The 22,073-nt window shown below is 35.1% G+C and overlaps 1 protein-coding gene across 2 annotated transcripts in view; it reads right to left on the reverse strand.

Moving 5' to 3' along the window:
* The window catches only part of ACBD6 (acyl-CoA binding domain containing 6), a 125,025-nt gene that overhangs the window by 25,929 nt on the left and 77,023 nt on the right, over nt 1–22,073 (reverse strand). The window lies entirely within an intron of this gene.

Consider the following 22,073-nt stretch of genomic DNA (forward strand, 5'->3'; position numbering starts at 1 on the left):
GGAGAAAGGAAGGGGTTGGAAACAATGGAGGGTGGGTAAGTAAGTGAAATATTGCCATGCTGAGAAACTGGCAGAAATATTAGCAGAGGGGAAGCATGGTAGGAGAGTAGGAAAGGCACAAGGTTGATGGTCTGATAAGCTATACCATCCTGGTTCTTGTTCTTTACTTCTGAGACCATCACAATAAGGAACAGGTGTGCTGTTACTTACATTGGCAGCAGTTAATAGAAGGGAAGATTCTGGGAATATTGGGGGGGGGGGAGGTGATGTGGCACCCAGGCCATTCCTTAGAGGAGGGGAGATAAGAGCTAATACATGCAAGCCAAGCCTTGACCTTCACTTCCCAACAAATCACAGTGGGATTCCTCTAGATTTTCTGAGGACACCTGAAATGACCAAAGCATTCTCGGTTTGTCTCTGCCAATTTTTGGCCAGCTCAAAATGATCTGGTAGAATTTCCAGAAAGTGATTGCTCTTCCAGGCTTGAAACAAAATATTTCCCCCTGTAATACAACCCATTAAAACACAATCTACTAAAAACTAGTATTGGAGACAGTTACTGATTTACTGATATGTTGGTATTGAGAAATACCAACAAATGAAGATTATTCTTAAAAAAAATATTTGATGCACTTCATCCTTAGAGCCAGGATGTTATACAGAGAGGATATTTCAAGGACAGATGGCCCTATGGATAAACCCTACCTCTAAATTACTGCCAAAGCACAATTTGTATGCATCTATGGACAGCAGGACCTTCCCTGAAGATTGCTAGTATCTTACAACAACCATTTCTTGAAAATAAACACTGTACTTAGAATTTGGCAGCTAGTGCAGACTAATGGAATAAGTGCGTGGTAAAATACCTAGTTGTCTCAACCCCCAAAACAAAGAAAATGTGAGTCAAAAATGTTGTGCCACTTCATTGCAATACCACCCCATTATGATAAATATTTCTTTGGTAGCCTTTGTATGTGGGGAAGGGGACAAAATATGCCCTTGAGCTGAAAATATTGCCTGCCTCTTAATATATCAATATTTACAAATTGCAGATAGGTGAATTTAAAAACAGTACTTTACAGTTTTCAAAACCCATTCTTATAGGCTACTGTGTACTATAGTACAGTTCATTATTTGGGCAGCCACATACATAATTTTGATAACTAGGTAATGAGTATTTGGCAGTAAACAGAAAATTCAACCAATCTGACTCAGTCCATAAAATGTCTGTTCTGAATGTATTTATTGAGCTTAATGCTAAAACAGATTTTAAACTTCACAACTCTTAGGAGAAATAAACAAACTAAAACAAAAAGATCCAAACTGTCCTACACCAACCATTTATTTACTGGACTTTATTTTCTTACTCCATGAGAAAATGTTCAAGTCCAAATCAAAAATACTATTTTAAAACTACTGTGAAAGAAACTAATTCCAGTATTCCTTCAGCGTAACAAAGTGATTTTTTTGGTTAACCTTAAGAAGAAGAAAAAGACGTAAATCACGTAAATGTCAACCATTTCCTGCAAGGCAGTTTTCTAAGATTTTAGTCAGGATCTCTCTTCTGCCTTTCTCCCAACTGCTTATCAGTTTAGTATGGATGAGGCAGGTATCTGGTTATTTAAAGAATAGGATAAATGGTCTGAGACAGTTTCTCCCAGCCCCAATTCACCAGGGAACACTCAAGAATTCCACCTGACACTGGGACAGCGTTGTGCTCTTAAACAATCTGCCGTCTGATCCGATTGTTCCCCAGTGGGAAGGCAGCAGGCCGCAGCTCACTCAAGAGTCATTGATTGGATTAACAGCCTAATTCCCAACAGATGAATAGAATACTGATGTCTTGTCAGCCCAGATCATAGAAAGAAAACACAATCTGCTAATACAATTGGAAATTTAACTCTTTAAACTCCCCTACAAGGCAGCATAGATCTGGACTTCAAATTCAGCAGAATGTTGTTTAACTGACCAGCAGTCAAAAGCTTTTTCTGCCTCTGACTAATTTTATATGAAAGCTGTTTGTAAACACAGACAATTGATAGAAATCTTTAAAAAAAATCTAAAAAGAATTGTAGCATTGGTACAACTTTTGGCAAGTCTAAAAAGCTCTCATCAACGTATATCCTGCATTTTATTTTGTATATTTTAAGGTAGTATACATTATGCTCCCTCCTCCTATGTATATTTCCCACAATAAACTGGTGAGGTGAGGAGAGGTACAAGGGGAGCTGGGGGGTGGGTTGGGGAGAAAATGGCTAAACAAAATCTTAATATTTCCACCGTTATTGTCACATTCACCTTCTAGAATATTCAGTGGAAGGATAGTAGAAAGCCAAATCCACTCAATCTCACAGCCAAATCAGCTCATCATTCCTGTGGAACATTCACATTGGTCCTCACAGATGACCAAGACCAAAGCATCTATGAACAGATGCAGTTTTATATAAATGGTCATGCATTTCTTCATGATTATTGGAATCTTCTCACTTTGCAATTGGGCAATATGCTTCCCCCAACATTTCTTCAAGGGAAGGAAATGACTTAGAAATGTTTGCTTGCTGTGCTTCTAATTCTTTCCAAATAGGAATCTGATGATTAACAGTGAAAAACACCAGGGATTGGATGAATAATTGATACATTTAAAATAGTCTTAAAATATCACTTCTGAAACATAGGTATCTTTATTTTATAATCAGAAAAAAGCATTGTAAGTTTGTCAACACTGAACTGAAACCTAGGAATAATTTCTGTAAATATTTTCTTTAAAAGATAACTTAAACTGGTTGCATATATTCTACAAATGTTGACCTATATATGCATCAAGTAAGAAATGTTAGGCACAGGAGGAATAGGAAACAGTAGTCCAGAAAAACAAAATAACAAAGCACAATGTTAAAAAAAAAGAATAGCCTGTTGGAACAGGCTGATAAATTACAGGTATGATTAAATTGATGATTTCTGTCAAAGCCAAAGATGGCAGGCATCTGTCAGAAATATGGATTCATAATGAGTTATGATTCTTCTATCTGGCACTGGAATGATAAATTTAAAGGCATATAATATTTAATAACATATTCCCATTTGAATTTGTTTAGTTTTCAGTAGCTAGGGGACTATTCAAGCAATTGATTTTATTTAAACACATCTGTAATTTACTACATCTTCATTCATTCTGTGCTTTTGGGGGAGTTTAGCTGAAATTCTACCTTAGCCAGGAAAAATATTCTAGAGCCTCAAAGCTAAGAGACTAGCAGAGGGGTGATTTCACTTAATCTCTCTGAACTTCAGGCCCCACGTGCTGTCCAACAGCCGGTCCTCTTTGGGCTCTCTGCCAGCTGTGACTTTGCATGCTTTATGGCAGAGATTACTGAAAGGAGATTAACTTTCCTAAACCCCTTAGATTTTAATTATTTCTGTATGTATTTATAAAACCTACAGTCTGCTAGTATCCGAGCACAACTGTCCAAATAGCCATCCTTAACCTGGTTTGGGAAAGACTGGTGCCACTAAGGGTAGAGCATAAGACATGCCCTGATTCTCTTTACTGTATCCTATATATTATAATTGTAAATGAAGACTAGAAATATAATATTTAAAATAGTACAGTATTATCATTTAAATGCAGTATGACCATTTCACCACTGTTTGAAATGTATAGTTTTCATTGGTCTCTTTTTTTTTCAGACTCTTAATACTGAATTTCCAAGTACACTTGTTTTGTTTGTTTGTTTTTATTGGATTTATATGCCGCCCTTCTCCCAAAGGACTCAGGGCGGCGTACAACATTAAAAAACACACATCCCAAAAGTTAAAAAGAAGAAATTATTCAGCAAAGTAAAACTGAACTAAACCTTTTCTTTGCTTTATGGTAGGATACAGATTATTATCAAACGTGGAATAATAGTAGAGCCCCATGCAAAATATAATATATCTCTGATCTGAATTTTTAGCTGTCGGCATAAAAGAAAAGAAAAGGTGTTACCAGATAATTATTCTAGGACATTAGCATAAAAAATGGAGCTTTTATTCTGATGGATCAATAATTTTTGAGTATTTAAAAATGCAATAGTGCATAGAACCAAAAATTAAAACATTCACAGTTACATCAAAACCTAATAACAGCACTAACACTAAAATGACCTTATTAGGTCTCACATAAAAACACAATAAATTGCAGAAATAGAACAAAAAGCAGGAACACATATGCAACTGACAGTCTGATTTGGTTTAGGAGTGTATATGACAGTATGGTTTTCATAGATTTGAATTTTCCTGAAGTCTGAAATGTATAAGGAACTTTTGGATGGGAATCCAAATGAACCCTGTTCTGTTCTGCAACATTAATGGTAGACACCATTGTTCACTTATTGTGTATTATTCTCAAAACAACTTAATGAGAAGAAGGGGGTAAAATCTGCCATTCTGGAAGATTATTTTAAACAATCCTTACAGCTTTAGCCCAACCCCTAGCCTGCAAATACTTGCCTAATATCTCTAGACAACTGTACGTAGGCCACTGTTTGCAATGCTGAATATGAATGACACTACAAGAATGTTATAAACTATTCTTCTCAACTTGTGGGCAGGTAAAATATGGCAAGGAAAGCTGTAATATGAAATATTATGACGTTTCCTTCAAATAGTGTCCAATGTTTTTTGTGTACAGCATCTAAACTGAAACTCCATTAATGATCAAGAGATCTGGTTCGTATATCTGGGATATTACTTTCCAGAGCCTCTGAGTATATATATACTTCTTTATGATTGCATTAATGTTCCTGGCTGACAGATGAACATGGTTTTCTATTAGCCTTGTGGAACAATCCAGATTTGAAGGAGAAAAGGTGATTCAGATGTGGTCGGGTGCACATATCCCACCTGTCAGCACTTCCTTAAATCAAATGTATCTTTTTCTGGCAACTATGCCAGCCCAGGAATGCATGCAGCTTCTTTAAAGAGCTGCTGACAGATGCACAGCCCTGTTTTCTACAAGTGTACTTGTAATGTTGAGAGCTTGCCAGTAACTTAGGTCACAGAAACTTATTTTTTTTCCTGAGGAGAATATCTACTTTATTATAAAGTATCCATATTACCAAAGATATATTTGGGTTCACAGTGAAGTCAAATGACACATCCATTACGATAAACATTAATTGCAACAATTTGTTTTTCCCGTCTAACTCTAAAATGTGCTACTGAAAGCAACAGGGTGCATGATTCAAAATGTGTTTCTACAGAAGCAAAGAAGGAATGTACCCTGCTTGCCTGGGGAAAAACAGTTGGTCGCTCCGAGATAAACCTTAATTTTCAAAAATCCTTGTGAGAATGCCGGAATACAAAATTAATCTACATGCATTTTTCGTAATTATCTAAGTAAGCATATCAAGAGAAGAGAGAAGGTTGGCAACTATTTTAAGATCATCTCTATAACATGCGCTTTAGATAACCAGATACTTTGTTACTGGACTTCAACAATATACAAAAGCCCTATTAAAATGCAAAATAAGTAACAAATAAATTCTGTACAATCTACCTTCACATACAGTGGATATAAAAAGTATACACATCTTTGTTGTGCCAGTGTTGTGACTTAGCACATTCCACAAGAAATGCGCCAGCGTCAGGCACAAGAAATCAACAACCAAGACTGTTTAAATGAGTACAGGTGTTGTGGCCGGTCTGCAGCTGGCTCCTCCAGCAGCTGAATCAGATGAGGAGACGGGGTGGGAGTCAGGGTCAGCGTCAAGGCAACCTGAGAGCTCTGAGGGGGAAGGGGGAATGGAGCTAGCAGAGAGAGAGAGAGAGAGGCAGAGGCAGAGTCTGGGCCATCCGTCAGTCCTAAGATGGAGAGTCAACAGCCCCCAGGTCTGGAGGTGGCTGATAAAGAAGAGGAGGAACAGCTGGGTCCAGTACCTGATGCACAGATGTGAAGAAGGCAGAGGAGAGGAGAGCACTGGAAATCCATGGACTGATCCTTGGGAAGGAAGAGCCACCCTAGCTCTGGGGATAGAAGGCAGGGGCCGAGATGAATAGATGTGGCAAACAAGTATTCATCTCCCTACCAGACAGACTTGTTAGCCTGCGGTGAAAGACAAAACTTTTTGCCAGGGCTGCTGGTGCTCCTAATAAAAGAATCATTGCTTTAACTACAGAGGCTTTGTCGTTTTTGGGGAGCTGGGTCAGAACAAGGTTTATTCCATGCTAGCTCTCCACAAGAATGTGAACTAACAGTCAAGGCAAATTGGTGGTCGATAAGAGTTATTGGAATTCAGGGAGGGCTGGACTTAGATCTCTTGTGGGCATGAGAGATTCCAAACTGATGATGTGCTTGACCACTCCCTCGGGCTCAGCCACGTCATTTCCTACAGCCAAGTTTTTGAGATGTAAAAAAATAAATAAAAAATCAGACCAAGACAAATCATTTCAGATTTTTTTCCACCTTGAATATAGCATAGAAGCTGTACAATTCAAATGACTTCTTTTAGAGCAGGGGTGTCAAACTGGCGGCCCACAGGCAGGATGCGTAATGCACAGGCCACGGCCACCCCAACTCTGTGAAAGAGAAAAACATCGTGAAACGTCACGTGACGGCAACATGATGCCATGAGCTTGACACGTGTTTTAGAGGGGGAAATAACAATTAAAAAACTAGAATAATGCAGCTGCACAATCTCTTATAAGTAGGGATGTGGCTGTGTTTGAATTAACCAATCATATTCAAACTGATGGTAAATAGTAGTTAGTAGACACCTGCCATGAATTAAAGTGACCCTGATCAAGCCCATATAAAGTCCAGCAGTTCTAGTAGGATTTTCCTTACATTTACTCAGTTGCCCCTTACAGCAAAAGCCATAGTCTATAAAGAACTTAAGTGTGACACAGAAATATTAAGAGAGAAGTTTAAGACGATTCTGGCAATGCATGCAGTTTTAAATAGATTTCCTGGGGGGGGGGGGGAGAGCAGAATCCTCAAATAGCTCTCAAATTATGTTTTAACATTTCTTTGAATGGACTTTTACATCTTTCTATCCATTGGTGGATTAATCTTGAGATAGAAATTTAGCAAGTTAAAGACTACCTCTATTGCTCTCCCAATGTATTTCACTTGATCTGCAAGATGCTACACAAAAATATCTACTTGGATTCATTTCTGCTATTTCTAGAGCCTCCTTTCTTCTTTCAAATACAATGGAAGCTCTAGTCTAGGCAGTACTTTTCATTGACAAATAACTGCACTGGCTTAGCAGAACTCTCCTGATAAAGCAAAATATGCTTCCATGTCCTAAATATATCACAGTGGGTAAATACTGTTCTGAGTTACTGGATGCCGAGGGTCAATCGTGTTGGGAGGGGAGAATGGCTGCTTTCTGTTAACTGCCCAAGATAATGCTTTGAGTGTATCTTGATGGAATCAGGAAAATTGGATTGTCTACCCATTTGCTGGCCTAAAACAACCTTTTTATACATATATCCCATTAAAAAGAAACACAGGAAGGGCCTTTTAAAAATAACTAAATATTTACCTATAATCCAGAAGTCAGTCAGAAAAGCTTTAATTCTCTCTGCAATTCTTAAGTAATGCAGTATGTCAGAATTTAATAAATTGGGGTAGGACACTGTGTTTAAAACTGTTTCAACCAAAGATAGATTTGCAGGCTTAGCTATCTCTAAATGGGGATAGGTTGTATTTACAATACAGAACAGATCATTAACATTATTTGAATTGCACATGGCAGCATTTTTTTTTGTATACTGCAGGCATTCTGCTGTGCAAGCAGTGTATTGCCTAGGCCTCATCTCATAAACTTAAATAATATACCTATGAATACTATTCATTTTCAAGCGTCAAAATTCACCAAGCATAATTTAAAAGCAAATATTAAATATTATAATACACGTAAGATAAAAAGCAACACCATCACCAATGAAATAACATTGCTGAAAGTAAATCTGTTAAACTTGTAGCAAATTTTACTTTTGGAATTACCACTGGAAGGAATCTCTGTGTGGTAGACTGGCATTCCTGACAAGAACACAAATTCAAATGAGAATATCCATAAAAAGTTTAGACATTATAAGGAATGAAGGGATCATTTCGGATTCACAGGAATGATTTGCACAAACGTCTGAATTTTAAGGAGGTGTTTCTTTTCAACTGCCTACAGTTTGTTCATTGCAAGAAAATATGTAAAAACAATTTTCTCAACTTGACAATAGATTCAGAGCGAACATGGAGGAAAAATAAACTATTTCAGATCTAGAAGATAAGCAGAAAATGAAGAAATCATAGTTAGAGGGTGCCATGTGAACGTAACCTTTGAGAATACAAATTCACGTTGTGCAAACAAAACCACATAATGAAAACAACTGAATTCCAATGTTTTGCAAGCCACCTCAGTCACAAATACTCATCTTAAAAAACAAGCAGGCCAAGATAGGTTTTTAAGTTTGCATACCTTAGAAATTGCATGATACCAGTAACGCTGATAAGAGGACATATGAACAGAATTATACTTCAACCCATCTCAGAAAACAATGCATTCAGGAAACAAATGAGGTACTTAATCCTTACTGAGCTTCTTAATTTTATAAAATGTCAAAAATTCAACTTGAAAATGGGGTAAGGGGTGATGAAGAGAAGACAGAGACACAAGGAATGGTTTGACCAATGTTAAAAGGATCATGAGGCTGCAGTTAAGGGAGGGGGAGTGAAGGAGATGTAGCACTGGTTCTAATCAAATCAGTTTAAAAAGCTGCAGCCTCTCAGTGCCTCTCAGAGTTAACCTTGCCAATCAGAGCATAAGCAGAAGCATGCTCGTGCACATTAAACTGGGAACATGTCCTTGAACCCACATAGATGCTTCACAGCAACCTGCAAATGCTATGCTACAAGCATCCTTAGTAAAGAAATAACCCCCCACCCTTTGAATTCCATTATGAGTGCTGCACAGAAATGAGTTATCCTCAAGTGGCAATGAGCATGAAGAAGACAGCTCATACACTTTACTGTTATTAAAAGGTGAGCTCATGGGATTAAGGCTTCAGTAATGTGAAAAATAATTTTTAAAAAAGGCTTAGAAAAAGATCCCAACATATGCAGGTGTTACAACTCCAACAGATGCATTACAAACCCATTCCAATGTCTATTCAAAATTAGTATTCACTGAACATAGGCATGGGTGATCTAAAGGGATTAACTGGAGACTTTAACTCTGCCATATATTAGGCAAAGTAGACTCCACAAAAAACCACTCACTTTGCCTAACTGAAGTCCTCCCATTTCTCCAAATACAAGGCCATAGAGGAAAAGTAACATTGAAACTGCCTTGAGTAGCAATCCCCAGATAACAGAATTTCATTCTAGTTATGAAATTTTGAAGAATTCAAAAAGTTTGCCTGGGTTTCACATGGATCTTAACCAATTAAGAATGCAGGGAAAGAGTTTAACTGAGGAAATAAAATATTAAATAAAATAAAAAGCAACAGTAGGCAGCCTTAGAACTGACAATGAAAATACTGAAGAGGTATATAACTTTTAGCTTTAAGGATCAACTATCACCAAAGGAACAATAAAAAAATACACTAAACTAGAACTTGGTACAGCAACCATGAAGGTTGGAGGAAAATGCTGTGAAGTCTATACTTGCAACATTCACAATAGTACAAGCAATGGTATTTGCTCTGACACTCTATGGAAGCAAAACTTGGATTCTGGGGAAAAAAAAACAGGATAGGAAGAATGTTTCTGGCAAAAAAAACCCACCACCCTTCAAAACTATAATTTGCAACCCTCAAATTATCCTTTTGATAACTCCAGATAAAAGTACTCCTGCATCGTTTGATTTAAGTTGTCTGAGGATTTAAGAATTCAGAAATGAAGAATATTCCACTATTCCTAATTCATCAGCATCCCAACAATGCTCAAAAGGCCTATAATGATATTGCAATAAAGGGGGCTGTAGGTGCATCCTTACACCAGAACTTAATGCTGATCAGTTGATTCAACTGTGTTTTGCAGGAAATCTGAAAATGGCAGCAAGAGAGTTGTGATAGACTACAAAAATGAAAGGGGGACCACAAGGTACATGCATCCTTATATATTGCCCCATTTATACCAGATTATATTTTGTGATTTAAAAATTCTTGATTCTAATACACACACTGATTCAGAGGCTATTAAAGATTAAAGTCCAATTAAAACCAGAGGATTTTTCTTTTTCTTTTAGGAAAAATGGACAGGCAACTAGAAAAATGTTGTGGAACTTTGTTTTTCTGTCAAATTAGCAGCAAGATTATTAGAAGTTCAAATGTGGAAACGTTCATTACCAACCACAAGGAAGAAATGGTATGAAGAACATGATGGAACTTGCAAAGATGGCTAACTTAATTTCCTTGATCAGAGAAAAGACAATATATTTATGGTTGATTGGAAACCCTTTATGGACTTTTTGCAGGAAACAGAAAATGTACTTGTGGCTTTGATGATTAGGAAAAAAAATGGTATATTTTTATAAAGATTAAAAAACACAAAAGATTAAAATAATAGAAAAACAGTAACTTTTTATATCATAGAGGCTGTAATCTGTAATCATACTTGTATTTGCTGCAAAGAAACTGGAAGCTTCTATTTCTTTTTATTCTTTTTTCTTTGTTCTCATTCTGAATTGGTTAATTTTTAACTAAACTCTTTTTACTATAGTTTTCTTTAAAACTTTTAATATAAAAGTTTATATTGAAAAAATATTCTCCATACAGAGTTAGCAATGACCTCAAAATTGGCAAAAGACCTAAAATAGCATATAAAAGTTCCTGATTTTTGAGAGTCACAAAATAGATCAAATATGTGCTGGATGAAGTGATTCAATAAATTATTTTTTATTTTTGAAGTTATTATTCCTTGCTTCTTGAAAAACATGAAAGAGATTACTGGGAATTTGTTTACTAGTGTTTAGATGCTATATTTTGTAGCTGTCTCTAATGGCTTGCTATCTCTTTAGATTGAACCGAGACCTTGAATGTTGGCAGGAAAAAAATGAGTAATTCCTCCCACAAGTTGTGATATTAATATTGATATCCCTCTACCTGAGGGATTATAGAAGTACACATGACATTCTGTGCTCTGTTTGAGAATCCAGAACTGTGATGACAACTTGTAGTTTCTGCAGTTGCTAAATTAAGAATGGGTTCTCTGGAAATAAAGAGCAAAAAATGATTGTGAGTTGAGAGTGAAAATCATGTATAGCTAGTCAGTCTTAGTGGAGCTGGAGAACTTGGCACACTAAGGCTGAATCAGCAATTTCATTAAAAAAAATCCTTCTTTAACAAAAAGTCTTGGGCTGATCATATTACCCTTTTGCGCCGTCTGGTGGCTATCACGATTATTTCTCTATCGTTCAAATTCAGAAGATGATCCCTTTTCTGAGCACTGTGACAGACTGACCAAATTCCAGAAGTGGTGGATACAAAGGGCATCTTCTGACCTTGACTGCCCACTCAGAAAACAGTTTGGAACAACTGGCTACAGCTTTCGTCATGGTTTTGCTAAAAATTACTTCCTGAAAGCACAAATGTCTTTGCATTTTTATCAGTCAGTTTAATACTGTATTTTTATGTTCAACCTATAGAGAAGCAAAAGGGACAGTCAAGAAAAAACAAGATGCTGAGGGAAACAAAAGTCAATAGAAAATAAACCTATAAAAAGGGGGAGAATGAGAAAATGATAGATGTGTGTGAACCAATGGTTCAATAAAGAGAAAGCTAGGATTAACTGGGGAGGAACATGGATAGCACAGCATATTTTTTGTTTTTTAATTTCAACATCCCAAATAGGAAACAAAGATAACATAATATGGCATGTTATAGCACCTCCGCTCCTTCCGTTCAAAACTCAAGACCCACCTTTTTCAACTAGCAGGCCTGGCTCAACCGTAGTTCCATTTTACTCCTCCTGGCAATTTTTATACTTGTAATCTCCATGGGGTATTTAATTTTAACTTATTTTAATATTTCTATGTTATAATAATGATATATTGTGTTTTTTATACCTCCTCCGCACAATGTGTAATTTTATATTATGTGTTTTATTTATTGTACGCCGCCCCGAGTCCCTTTGTGGAGAGGGAGCGGCTAACAAATTTAACAAATAAACAAATAAACAAATAAACAAATAAATAAATAAATAAATAAATAAATAAATAAATAAAATGTGGGAGAGAAAAAACTGGGAACTATGCAGCTATTACCATTTATAATTAAGTAATGTGAAAAAAGGAAGCTTGGCAGCTCTATAATTTCAGATCATTTCAGTTCCACTAGTATATGATTTAAAATAAAATTTACATCAATGATGTTGGAAACATCTAGTTCATTTTAAAACACAGCATTTTCGTAGTGCCTTGGATTTGGAAAAAACCTCCCAAATTAAAATTATTTGCCACTACAACTCTGGAACCCTAGGAACTTTGAAGTTTAGTTCAGTTCTGAAGACTGTTCAGTAAAGAACAGTCAGTTTCCCTACCGAAGTCTCCTAAACATTATCTAGAATCCTAGAGACTTTGGCTGTATTTTGGTACAAAAACAATTTAAAAGAAACCTATTCACCTGGATTCACTCCCTATGTTTATGATGATGAAGAAGAAAACATAAGACAGCTTTTGCTTACCATATGATACAATCCTAGAATTAATCTCAATTAGATATCTTTAAAAAGTCAGATTTATAAATTATGATATGAAATTGGCCTGGTTGAAATAAATCACTATTACGATTATCTAGCCTGCGCTTTAGGTATGAGAATAAACTGGGATTAATTAAAGTAAATTATATCCTCTGACATGGGGTGGGGGGAAGCTCTTTTTGGTCAAGGTGAGGGAAAATGGAAATCCACTGAGTTGCTATATTCATTCATGTTTTAATAAACCAACTTGGGCAAGTTGTGGTCAGAAAAACTCATGTGAAGCTTCAATTTAATTTTGCAGTCTATTCCGTTTCAAGAATGAAAATCAGCAAGAAAGCATCACTCTTACAGTATGTTTTCCCCCCTGAGTTATTTCAAAATTAAGGATTAGTATGCTTATTCCTGAAAGCTATATGCAAATTCTTTTGAGTTCAGCCACTATTAACATGATTAAATTACTTGTACTTCTGAAGAGATGCTAATAAATTACATCAACTTCACTGTTTAGTGCGGCTTCTCTAAATTGCACGCTTCTATGTCTCATAACAGACTGTAACACAACAGAAGCTTCCTCTTCTAGTTTTGTACCATCCTGAAGAGTCTACCAAAGTAACTTATGTAAAACTGTACAGGATTCTACCCTTTATAAGACCAGGCCCTCTGGCCAGTGTCAAGTAATCTGTCACTGTAAAGTACTTGTACCCAAGCCAGATATTTATTGCTATTGATCGACCTGATCCTAGAGAAAGACTTTTGTTCTCCCAGTCCAGGACTTTGACCTCAATTAAGTTATGAATTTCCATCCAATAGACTATTCCACTTACCCTGCTGCTCTCTCTGACTGGATTAATTAGAATTAGCCAGGCCACCCACAAATCCCTCATGGATCAAATAATTATTATTATAATAAATATAGAGTTGCCAGCAGTATACCAGAAAGAATTTTGAAAGTACATCATTCAGAGTCTGCCAATACTAATTTATCTGAATTTGATTACCTCATTTGCTGTTTTTTATTCCTATTAAAACAGAATTCTCCTTGACATTATCCCAATTCTGAAGTTTATCCATACATATAAAGACAATTATTTTGACACTTGGATTCATATAATGCTTTCCAGTTGCAGATTCAGAATGTTAAAACAGTCCATCTCCAGATAGAAGCTATAGAAAAGTCACTAGCAGTTAGTAAACTAAAATGGTTTTTTAGACATAATTTTCTATCCGTTTAGATTTAGATAGCACAAAAAGATAGCACAAAAAGAATAACCTTAAACATAAATCTAAATAAATAACATAAAACATGAATAATTTTTTTAATGGATTGGATAGTTATAAAAACTGACCTTCATGAAAGTAAAATCACAGCTTAACATCAATTTTTAAATGCATTATTGACACCTGCCTGTTTGCTAATGAAAGTAGCTGAATTCCATAAGACCAAACAATTGTTTCTAATGCATGACCATCTTTTAGGTAACCATTTAATAGTCATTTTATAAATCAGATCAGGGATTGTTAAACTTTTAGGGTCCGGTGAGATAATTTGGAATTTTTGGAACATGCCATGGATATTCTCAAAGTGTCTCTAAAGTGCAGGGATGATTGTCTAGTCATAACTTGATTAACATGTATATACTGGACATTTTCCAGAAGGACTTAGATAAAATTGGTCCTAATTCCACTTTAGATTTCCAGGATGTTCTTCATTCATCAATATATATCCAGATAAAGCAAGGGGCTAGACTATCTGACATTTTTATGTTTTAAGATTGCCAATGGAATACACAGGAACTCTTGAAAATAACACTAATGCTAGAGCTGGTGTGTTGCATCATATTTCATTTTTTTAAGAAAGCGGCAAAAAGATTGTGAAGTCAGGAGGATCAGTTGCCCTTTGTACATCAAAGATATTTTTGCATTTACATCATTGCCTATCCCTGATTCAGATCAGTTAGCATAATAGATTTAAAATATACAATTTTGATAAGACTAGATTTTATATTTTGTAATGCCTCCTTAAATTATTTAATAGAATTTTGCATCTTTCTGACAACTATCAAAAACCCAGAACCTGGTTGTCTCTGTTTATTCAGTCATTAGTTCATAATAATGGTGAAATATTTTAAATTTCAGCTTTAAAGCCAGATATATTTAAGTTCTGTACACAAAGATTGTGAAATTGCATATAGGGATGTACAGTAAATATAATGGGACTTATTACTGTCATTTGGAATTTATGTGTCTTGCTATTGAGGATTCAGCAGATCAATTATATGTACTTTACAAGAACATTTTATTTTACAGTAAAGGAATACCAGGTACAAGTATCCCAACAACCTGCCTCTTTTCACAATACAAAATAAATGCTTGCAGACTAGTTGATGATCTCATCTCATTATCATTTACAGTAATGAAATGTCAGTAACAATCTGAACACAAATGAACAACTCTTGCCTATTAAAAAGTTTGTTCAGAAATTTTAGGCAAATTTATGCATACATGGAAAGTTCCAAACTTGAAATTATTAATTTTATTTTTCAGACTTCCCATCTGTGTTTGAATTTTGAATATTTCTATCTTGTGTTGGACACTGAGCATAAATGATAGATTCTGCTATTGTGACCTCAGTCTTCACTCATTTTTCTGATAAAGAATGTTGGTGTTGATTATCCCAGGATTATTATTCCAGTGGGCCTCAATATAGTTGCCAAACCTGTTCAAAATGGAACTTCGTGGCTCCTTTGTTAACTATAGGCCTATCCAACCCACACATTTGGCAAGGTATGTTTTGTATAAGGGGTTGCCAATTATATAGGAAAACATGCCAGTTGAAAGTGGAGATTTAACATCTGTTAGAACTGGCCAGAGTATTCAAAACAGATGTATAAGCTCAGGTATGAAGCAATTATTTTAAAGTAATTGAAGCAGCTGTATAGATTGCACTTCTCACCTGGTAACTTCAGAAGCTGATCCTAGCTGTCATTGCTTAAGTGTACATGGACAGCTAGAATTCATAAAATGAATTAAGATATTAGGTCAGGGACTCCCATAAACTGGAAACCTATTTAGATGGCTTCATTAATGGGGGGGGGGGATTCTTATTTCCTTGAACTATGGACTGTATTTCTGTTTTTTAAAGCTATTATTATATGGTATTTTATATTTGTATTTGCTGTTTTTATATTCTGGCTTTTTATTTATTGTTGTGTGCCCCTGATAAATAAATATATGAGTTGCATACATCTAAAGTGAAGATTAAAGGAACTAGACTGATGTCCATTTTCACCCTTCCTTTTTAATATCTACATGGAACCCCTGATATGTGCTATTGGATAACCTAGGGAGATCGATGGAGTCATACATAACCCATTGAACACAAATTGTATTTATTTGAAGATGACATTCTTTTGTATGTTTCTAAACTTCATACTGCTATCCCAGCGTTGATGTGAAAGATAAATGCTTTTAGTAAAATAGCAGAATACTGCATTAATTGTTTCAAATAAAATTGATATATATAGGTAGAAATCTGGTTACATACCCATTTAAGGAATATCAATTTCACATTAAATATCTATGTATATGTATACCAACATACTGTATATAACTCAGTAATGAGAGGTTTCTCCAGATATTGACAGATGGGAGTAATTAAACTTTACCTTTTGGGGAAAGGTGAATGTTCTATAGTTATGCAATTATAAGAGAATGGGTATTGAGTGAGTTTCACAGTTTTGAGACGTAAGGATGTAACTAAAGTATGAGATCATATTCAATCAACTGTATCTAATAATAGCCTATTTTTCCTCTGTATTTATTACATCTAAATGCACTTAAGGTCTTTGAGAGAGGATAATATTTGCCTCTAAAAGCTTACTTCTGAAGAAAAGTATTCCGTATCCAATAGGTAAAAACTATAAGCCAACTTATAGTTGGCTTATATGTCATCTTCCTGGACAATATGTTCAAAAGAGTGACTGATGATCAAGTCCAATCAATTTTTTAAAGAAAAGAACAGCTAATTTTGCAGATCTATTCTAATCTAGTTTCAGGCATGATTTTTGAAATAACAACTATCTTGATTGCCTTGATGGATGACAAATGTCAGATGCTATATAAAGAACATAGAGTGTGTGCTACTATTGTTGTCTTGGACTTCTGCATATTTCATTATTATCAATTCTGATATCCTTCTACTTAGAATGTTTGAACTGTGGGTACTGTATTATAATTATTCCACTTCAATTTAGTTGATTCCAGAAGGTGGTGCTGTGGGATTGTTTTGTCTGATGAAAATTGTGATGTGACATTCCCCAAAAGCTTTATTTTAACCTCCATACTTTCTAGCAACTTCATCAAACCATTAGTAGAGTTTAACCAGGGATGTCAGTTGACTTATTATTAAGAATGTGGACAATAACTAGCTCTGTCTTCAATATAAGTGAGGTAGCTGATGTTCTGAACCAGTCCACAAAATGAATAAAATATTTATTGAGGGATTATAACAGATTGAATCCAAATAATAAAATCCTGGCTAAGGGCATTTCAACAGATCAACTGCATCTTGATTAGTTTTTGAAAGGTCTACATTGCTCTAAAACAGGTGTACAATTGACATAATGGGCAAAGGAACTATGATATAACTGCAACAGTGGCTTTTAGCCCATTTCTTCTGTTTTTTGTTAGAGTGGAAGTGAGGGTGTGATAAAAGAGCATAGACTTTTAACAATTCTAAACCTTCAGTTCTCATGAAATGAAAAAGAAAACAGAAGCTCAGGATGGTGGATGATTGGCAAATGTCTAAAAGTTTTCCACATGAGGCAGTGCATTGCAATGTTGAATATAAAATCTGCACAACCCTAACCTTTCAGCTATTTGCTCTAGGTTTGGCCATAGCATAAAACTCTCTAGCATAAAGAAGTACTACCTACATAGGATTAACAGTCAGTGATTTTACTTCTTCCCACAAACCTCCCCATGTTGTCCTCATTTATGTAGAATCCTATGGTTACAGCAAATGGTACATGATACATTAATCTAAACAAGATAGTTGTGACTCCTCCAAGAATGTGGGCTTTATTCATTCTGTTTGTTCTCAACTTAATTTTAGACACTGATTTTACCTTCAGAATTGGGTAACTGCCATTTGCCCATTGAATGCGAGCAGAAGCAGAATAACCTATAAATAACAACGAAGAAATCCCTTTTAACTTTAAATAAATTCTTTTGTCAGGGACAGCTCTACAGAGTGACAGGGTGTGAATATGATTGATGCCAGTTTGAAAAGTAGGGATTTGTCACTGTTAAGTAAAGACAGCAGGCATGCATGCTTTTCCATGCTTCAAAATAAAGCTCAGGATTAAGGAAACAATTTGAAGCTACAGCCTCTCTGTTATAAAGCACTCACCTGGAAAACTAATGTAACTGCCAAAAGAATACTGTTTTATTCTTGAACAACAGATTGCAGTTTCACACCTGATTTTTTTTTAAAGAGGAGATAACTTCAAGAAGGCTTAGCCCTCTAGGACAATGTCTTCCAAACTTATTCAGGTGAATTAGCACATTAGGCAGATGCTTTTCAGATGGCTAAACCACCAAGAAAACAGTAAGAAGATGAGGATAATTAAAAAGGAAATTGGACCACCAAAGAATGCTTTTTATCACATTAAAATATATTCATTAAAATGCAAGCATGAAAATATTTCACAAATATTCACTCACATAGTTTTAAAAATTGATGTTCACATGTTTAACTCATGCTTTTAGCCATCATGCAAATTTATCATTTGATGACTGAGTTTGCTACTTTCTTTAAAACATGATGGTCTATGACTGTAATAAAAATTGGCTTGGAATACCACTTCAAACGACGACAAATAAAGGCTTGGGAAATATTCAATTTAATTTTGTACATCAAATGCTATATATTCCATTACAACCAATTGTGGTTAATATCAATTCTTGAGCTGAAATAAGCCAACTTCAAAACCACAGTTGAGAAATCTGATTTAATGATTACAATTTAGTGTTGAACCTGATTAAATCTAAAATGGAAGCCAAAGCCAATCTATATAGCACAAAAAGAATATCTGTAGTAAATGACTATATAAAATGCATGAAAGTTGTTGCAGAAATCTTTATTATGTAAATATACAGCTAGACCATTTATATGGTAATAAAAACTATTAATATCATGGGAAATTATTCAGTTCCCTACTTCTCGCAATTTTAACTAGATACAAATTTGCTTAACCAGCACAAATGAAGAATTCATATAATACCAGCTTTCGAAATGCTAGTTTGTGACCCAATAAGAACATTGTTTTAAAATCAATGAGATTTGTAATGCCAAGCACTGAAAATAAACTGAAGTTCTCTATGAAGTCCACCAATAATAACATATCCAAATTTTTAGGTCTAGGAATGTCAACATTTAGGCAATTTACCAAAATAAAATTCAGTGCAGGTTAATCATGTACTTCATGGAGACTGTATTTATGTCAAACCTCTTTTCAGCTCAAACATTATGTTAGGTGTAGATGAAACTGCATTTAATAGACATTTATATTAAAGCCACATATGTGGGAAAAGTTGTACTGTATATGAAAAAAAATGTTGAGAAAAATGTTGTGTACAAAACTATGTATTAGAAAATACAAAAAATGTATATGTACATTCAAAAATATATGTTAAAAGTCATTGTATGTGGAACAAAAGGAGACTTTAAGGGCAGTATTTTGATGGAAATGACTGAATGCATATGCTACTAACAAAAAACAGATATTCTGTGGTGTAACTGCCTCTATGGGTATTTATGTCTGTTTATCCATCCGTCTGTCGTCATTCTTTTTTAGTTTTTGAACATTGTTCCTTACGGGAACCTTCAAATTATAACTAAAGACAACACACTTTATAAAAACATGCGAGGAACTAAGTTACCTCTTCCAAATAAATTACTTTTTCCTTGATAATAAAGACATCCATTTTAATAACCAGTACATCTTATGAGTGCTATTGGTAAACTTTGACTGTAATTTTCTGTAATTTATTCGATTAAAGAACATCAGAAAAACAGAAATCTACTGTGTCTGATAAAGCATATGCCTCTCTGTTCAAAAGAATTAGTTTTAGTGCTTCCTGTTTCCAGAACTAAAAGCTAGATTACAAATCAAAATAAGTCATTGCTGAATCAGAAATAAATTTCAAACATCCAGCAGAAGCATGGGAATGCTCTGAACACGAAAGGGATTGTTTTTCCAGTGCCTGCTGAGTATCAACCACTTAGCATTCAACTTGCTGCCAACCTGCATTCTTTAGAGAGACCTGTGAGAGAAAAGTGGAACTGTGCCATTACTAATAACTGTGACTGGCACCAAGTCAATATTTTAATGCACAAAGCTATCCTGTGTCACTAAGCAGATCTTCCTTTTCTTCGGGTTAATAGATTTCACAACCATTCACTGCAGAGTATTGAGAGTAATTTGGAATAGCCAAATTGTGGAAGGGAATATGAAGTCCGATCCTATACAATGTGACACTTAAGTATCTTTGCCCAGTGGGGTATGCTGTTGCCTTTTTACTCCTCATTCATACTGCCTTCAGCAAAACTGGGAATGGATAAGAGGATGAAATCTTAAGTAAGGGGTCTCAAAATCAAAACATTGTAAGTGCAATGTGAGAACTAGTTCACTAGCGTGCTGAAGCCTTTATACAGTATGTGTATCACTGCATAACTCTTTAATAAATCAAATATGAAATTTCCTCAACAATTGGTGTAGAAAACCCCTGAAATTAAGGTTCAAGTACCTTAAAACCACTATGCTGTCATCAATTTATTTCTGTAAATTATAAATTGTATAATGGTTATAGATTCCTTATGAAATGTACACACATATCTATATCTATATAACTATAGTGTAATATCTTACATATGCTGAGAAATGGAGCAAACTGCCAAGTCAGTAGTTTTTCTACATATTTGCTTTCACTATGGATGACTTTTAACAGTGGTAGAGGCCTATGTTATCACCCTTTTTATCTAGAGTTTCATATTTAATGCATTCTGGTGATCACTTACGTCTATTAGAAAAACAAGATTGCACACAAAAGCTGATGAAGCTCTTTGTTTTTATTTTCATGGAGGGACCAATCTCTAAGGGCAAAAACACTTCACAAGACAATTTACTGGCTTAACTAACTTTGGTGCCATGGAGGAGTTCACCATACTCACTACTTTTTATAACATAGGTAAATTGCCTACAATTTGCTTATGTTCACAAGACACTCATATACACAAGCCTGCTTTAAAAGGCTTAGCTCTAGCTGATTGGAACATTTCTCTATACATGAACAATTCTGCTCTATCTTTAATTATTTCTTTTATTTTTATTATTTCTGGTTCCTTTCACTTCAGATGACTTAATAGAAAATGCCAGAATCATTGAAATAAAAATACCTTCAAAATCTATTCCTATCATACAGCCGTGTATCATGGTCGATGACATTGAAATCACCAAGAGGCCTAAAAGAGTTAATAGGGCTGCATTCCCTCAATCCAGTTCCTAGTGATAATAATCCATTAACTGGCCAAAGCAGCTGTAGTCTCATATTCTTTTGGAAAGACTAATATGTAAACTGTATCACAAGGAGTGCTTGAATTGGAAGTAAAGTTATTGGGAAAGACATCAACCATCTAAGGTATGCTTATGATAGGAACTGATGGCTAGAAGCAAGAGAGACTGAATGAATTTCCTGTTGTTATTTATAGGTGTTGAAGATCAGCCAGGCTGATCTGTCTTATCTTATCTGAAAACATACAAAGATTATGTCAGTGCTTACCCAATACAAACAGGCAAAGAAGCTGAAGTAACAGATTTTATCTTCCTAGACTCAAAAAGTAACAGGATTGGCATCTGTAGCTATGAAATACTCAGACATCTCCTGTCTGAGGGAAAGACTGCAAGAGATATCTGATAGGAAAGGATGCCATTATTTTCCTAGTTATAATATATAGTTGTGGAAAGCAGCCTACTACAAAATCTGAAAAAATGATACTTCTGAATTGTAGTGTTGGAAGAAATTATTAAAAACAGCTTGAACTTTAAGAATAAATAATTCCCTCCTACATAAAGTCAAACCAGACTGTTGACTGTAAGACAAATTATGAAGTTGAAGGCAACAGTCATTGGAGAAGATGTGAAAAAACAAACAAAGGCAATTTTGTTTTAAAAAGGCCTACAGAAGACAATGTAGCTGGATGTAAGTTATTCTTGAAACAGGCTCAAGAACTGCTCAAGATTGACAGACAATCTCTTAACAGTTTTTGATCATTTTTGAACCAGAATTAGTACATTAGTACATGGGTCCAGGAGTGGACTAGGATCTGTTTGCTCCA

This window comes from Natrix helvetica, assembly GCF_964273705.1.
Source record: "Natrix helvetica genome assembly, chromosome: 3".
Lineage (NCBI taxonomy): Eukaryota > Metazoa > Chordata > Lepidosauria > Squamata > Natricidae > Natrix > Natrix helvetica.